The sequence below is a fragment of the Dreissena polymorpha genome, chromosome 4, assembly GCF_020536995.1.
Source record: "Dreissena polymorpha isolate Duluth1 chromosome 4, UMN_Dpol_1.0, whole genome shotgun sequence".
NCBI lineage: Eukaryota > Metazoa > Mollusca > Bivalvia > Myida > Dreissenidae > Dreissena > Dreissena polymorpha.
Genome location: NC_068358.1, coordinates 97,867,266 through 97,872,620, shown reverse-complemented (window position 1 = coordinate 97,872,620; position 5,355 = coordinate 97,867,266). Strand labels below are relative to the sequence as shown.

At 33.3% G+C, this 5,355-nt stretch overlaps 1 long non-coding RNA gene across 1 annotated transcript; it reads right to left on the bottom strand.

Annotated features, from left to right (window-relative positions):
- Positions 1–3,053, bottom strand: LOC127879866 (uncharacterized). Its single transcript, XR_008049310.1, has 4 exons — positions 2,786–3,053; positions 1,484–1,573; positions 1,346–1,362; positions 1–413 (listed from the first exon to the last, which is right to left on the bottom strand). It is a non-coding gene; the product is annotated as an uncharacterized LOC127879866 (long non-coding RNA).
- Positions 3,054–5,355: the final 2,302 nt, after the last annotated feature.

Sequence of the window (5,355 nt, the reverse complement as noted above, 5' to 3'; positions counted from 1 at the left end):
TAAAGTCCATCGTCTAAATATATGAGATGGCAATAAATAAATGTCTTATGAAATGTCTTTCACAATATGACCAGTCATATCTGAGCAAAAATGATATGTTTTAATGTCTTCTTTTTCATAAAAATAAGAAATGAAATTAAACAATGTCATCGTTTAGAAAGTAAATGTATAAATAAAGGAAAATACATATAGAAATAATTTCTATGCATAAAGGGACACGAAGAAAATACTAATCAAAACAGCATATTACGAGTTTGATGTATCGTCAGTATGTATATAGAACGCCGACCCGTTGGTCGACCCGGGTCTTCTGCCATGGAATCTTCGGAGGATAAAAACAACACCGACGACGACAAGAGCCAGGAACACTACACTGCAGAAGGTGCCGACGGTGATAGCCACGGTGTTGTCGACTGTGTATTAATAGCGGAAACAATTATATACAGTTAAGTTAACCAACAACAGTTTCAGATAAATATCCATTGTAATGCATTATAGTGACTAAAGCAGCAAATTGGAGGAAAAACAGATGTGAACAGTTGAGTAAATGCAGATGAAAAATAACTGTATTTGTTTCTTTACGAATCAAAATAATATGCAGTATTTTGATAAGGACCGCCACATAATCACTGATATTAACTCTTTCAAAATATGAACAGTTATACCTGAGCAAAAATGATATGTTTTTATGTCCTTTTTTAAATAAAAATAAGGAAACAAGCCCACCACCTCCATTGGCAGCCATGTTTAAAGAATCAACATTATATGATTCAGATGGGATATCTAAAGAATCATTTGAGTCCATATATTTGGAAATCGGACTTGCGGTTTTTTTCAACAAGGCTTTCTCTATATAATGATGTAAAAAGAGCAGTGTTTTATGCAATCAAATTTGTTTTAAGTATCTTGAGAAAAAAACACACACACTTTAAAAAAGGCTTGTACTGCTTTTTATTCCAGTGAGTGAAGATTTTACAAATTAAAATGAAAACACAGCCGGACGCTGAGCAGAGGACCAGTGAGCTGCATGCTTTCAGCTAAGAATGTACAGCGTCAGTAATGTCTTATCTAAGTCATTTTAAAATTAAAGATACGAAAAAGGTGACTTATAACGAAAACGTATTCTTTATTTATTTTCCGTGCCTTTATTTTTTTATTTTGTACTATTAAATAAACTACCATTTTAATTTCAAATTTTGAATTTGCATTCTTGTCTTGATTGTTAAACCGGATATCCTCTTTTACGTTGTTGTACATGGGCCGCACAGCAGCCGTGCAATGCTATCATATTTATTCAAAATTAAATTATTAAAATAACCCATGTGAATAGATACTGTATACGCACCTTTTGATTCCGTATGTCTGAAACATAAGTTAAATAATAAGTTATGTTAAACACTTGAACATAGGAATAAACAAAGAAGAAAATCGCGATCAATATCGTCGAAAGCACGATCTTCTACGAACATTTACACCAACTTACACACAGACTGGTTTCCTGTCTTGGTTCTCACAATAGTACCCGTTTCCACAGCCTCTGTGGCCTCGAATAGACGACACACGTTCTCTATATCTGAAGAAAGGGACTCAAAGAAAATACTAATCAAAACAGCATATTACGAGTTTGATGTATCGTCAGTATGTATATAGAACGCCGACCCGTTGGTCGACCCGGGTCTTCTGCCATGGAATCTTCGGAGAATAAAAACAACACCGACAACGAAAAGAGCCAGGGACACTACACTGCAAACGGTGCCGACGGTGATAGCCACGGTGTTGTCGGCTGTGTCTAAATAGCGGAAACAATTCTATACAGTTCAGTTAACCAACAACTGTTTCAGATAAATATCCATTGTAATGCATTATTGTAATCGCAGAAAAACAGATGTAAACAGTTGAGTAAATGCCGATGAAAAATAACTGTATTTGTTTCTTAACGAATCAAAATAATATGCATTATTTTGATAAAGGACCGCCCCATGTTTACTGATATTAACTCTTTCAAAATATGACCAGTGATATCTGAGCAAGAATGATAAAATTATGTTTTAATGTCTTCTTTTCATAAAAATCAGGATACAAGCCCACCACCTCTAGCCGTTTGCAGCAATGTTTAAAGAATAAAAACTATATGATTCAGATGGGATATCTAAAGAATCATTTGAGTCCATATATTTGGAAATCGGACTTTCAGGATTTGACAAGAAAGCTTTCTCCATATAATCATAAAAAAAATCAGCCGTGTTTTATTCAATCAAAAAATTCTTAAATATCTTGAAAGAATACGACACTTTAAAAATGTTTTAATGTACGTTCTGTTTTGTTTTGTTTTTCCAGTGAGTGAAGATTATACAAAATAAATGATAACCGCGACGGAAAATCACTGAGCACATGATTAATGGGTTGTATGTTTTCAGCTGAGAATCTACAGCGTCATTAATGTCTTAACAAAGTTATTAAACAATAAAAGATACGGAAAATGTGACTTTTGTAACGAATACGTTCACTTTATTTATTTCCCATGCCTATATTTTTAATTTTGTACTGAGGAATAAGCTATTATTTTACTGTCTAATTTTGTAATTGCATTTTTGTCTACATTGTTAAACCGGATATCCTCTTTTAAGTCGGTGTACATGGACAATGTGCATAGATACTGTATACGCACTTTTTTGATTCCGTATGTCTAAAACAGAAGTTAAACAATAAGTTATGTTTAACAAAAAAAATTCGCTATCAATATAGTCGAAAGCACGATCTTCTACAAACATTTACACCAACTTACACACAGACTGGTTTCCCGTCTTGGTTCTCACAGTGTGACCCGTTTCCACAGCCTCTGTGGCCTCGAATAGATGACACACGTTCTCACTCAATGTCTCTTTGGTAACTTAAAAAAAAATTTTATATCTGTTAACTACGTGCATATGATACGTTTACTGGGACAAGAAATTCGAAGGCGAGCAAGATTGTAATTTACTAAATAAAAAGAAAACAACAAAAGTTTGTCAAAAATTCCCAATTTGAAAATTGGTTTCATCGTTTTTGTTGTACTGACAATTTAAATAATGTTTAAGTGATACAACCGACGCTACCCATAGAGTAAATGTCTTACCAGATGATCTTTAGGGCGTTGTCGGTTGTGGCGTACGTGTTGATTTATAGCTCACGAAATTTAATCGTCATTGTAAGTCTTTATCTTAAATCAGATCAGTAAATCTTCTCAATACAGTTATACGTTTCACACTTGACTAAAACTCAAATCACTCCTCCCTTTCCTGTACGATGTATTTGACAAATGCTCAATAAAAGTAATTGCATCCAATTATATACTTTACTGTATAATTGTAATATATTTTTATATTATTAGAAATATGTATGTTAACAAGAAAGTATGTTGAATAACGTGCCATATTTGATACTTTCCTTTCAAAGAGTCAACATTTGTGTATAAATATATTATAAACATTTATTAATAAATATGGACCGTGCTCTGTGAAAAAGGGGTTTAATACATGTGCGTAAAGTGTCGTCCCAGATTAGCCTGTGCAGTCAACACGACAGGGATGGCACTTTCAACCTAAACTAGATTTTTGTTAAGAAGTGACTTTCTTCAAACGGAAAATATCATAAAAGCGGAAAGTGAAGTCCCTGATTAGCCTGTGCAGTCTGGGACGACTCTTTTAACACATGCATTAAACCCCCTTTTCACTGAGCGCGGTCAATTTGTTTAAAGCGGGTAAATACGATTTTTTATATGTGTTTAATTGTAATATATTGATAAAATATGTTACAATAACATAAAATGGGAAAGAAAAATTATACATTAAAGCCGAATTTCATAAAATGCAGCAAAGAAAAATTAGCGCCCCGAGCCGATTGTGACGTACATATTTTCCTACGATAACCGAAGCATTCGTCGTTGTATTAGGATCGGAGTAAGTGTTCGTGTGTCGTATGAATAGATATCGTTGCGGGAATTCAAATAAACCGTAAAACTAAGTTTAGATTCACATCGTACATGTATGGTATACATGCTGGCAAATTCGGCTGTACAGCCGTTTTCAATTTCAGAATTAAATATCTGGCTTATTTCGCATTTTTCGACACATGTTCTTCTTAACTTTTATTTTAATTTATATTGAAATATATATATAATACTTTTTTAGTAAAAAATGTTTTACACATTTTATATAAATTCATAAATATTTGACAAAATCGTATATACCCGCTTTAATAGTCGTATATACACTGCATAAATGTTTGTTATGAAGTTCACGTATAATTAAACTAATAATATCGTTCGTAGATGCATATTTTACTACGCGAGATCACATCATATGTGTCCTCACAGCAGATTTATGATGAATTTATTTCTTTATCATCGAAACATATGGTATTTTGATATTTTATTAAGACGCATTTTTCTTTCAACACATTCAAATAACATTGTTACATCTGCTTTACGGAAAACTTGTCTTATGGCATATGCACATGTGCAGTCTGGTCAGAGGCTATGCTTTCCTCTTTAAAAAAGCATGCAAGGTTTCATGGTATTTCCAGAGTAGCATATTCAGTATGCATATCCTGACAAGACTGTGCCAAGGCAAGACTGTGCCAAGGCAAGACTGTGCCAATGCGCAGGCTAGGCTGGAGCTATGCTAGCAGCACATTGCATTAGACTCATTTGTGCATTGCACGGGACTATACACATATCATTGCGTCTTGTAATTCGTTCATTCAGTCTCTGATTCAAGGCCACCGGCCCATAACAAAATGCATATACATAGACTTGAATATAAACATAGAGATACATACATTCATAATTGTTACCTGACATAGGGAGAACGAGAAAAAAAGCAGTTTTATATATAACTAAACAATGGTTTGAATGCAAACAAAGTGGTGAACAAAGTTGACATACAACGATAAGTGTACTATTTATTGATTATAAGTATTACTTATCTTCATTATATTATTTATCAGCTTACAAACAGCTAGAATTTCATAATTCCTTCCAGAGTTTAGCAAATTGTAACATCTTTTAACTGTAAAATGATTGGGTTGTATATTAGGCAGATAGAATGAGCGTATATCTGAGTACTTTTTACAATAAAATAAAAAATGATGCTCATCTTCAACAACATGAATATTGTGGTTCAAATAGTAAGTGCATAACCGCTCAGCTCTTGGTATACCAAAATGTCTTCCTGTTTCAATTGCAAATGTGTGACTAGAACATCGAAATTTGGCATAGCTGTTTCGAAGAGAAAAAGGCAAGTCCATTAATAAATATTTTTCAGTCTCTAATAAAGATTAAAAATGTTTATAGTGATCACATCTAGGTGAAGAATC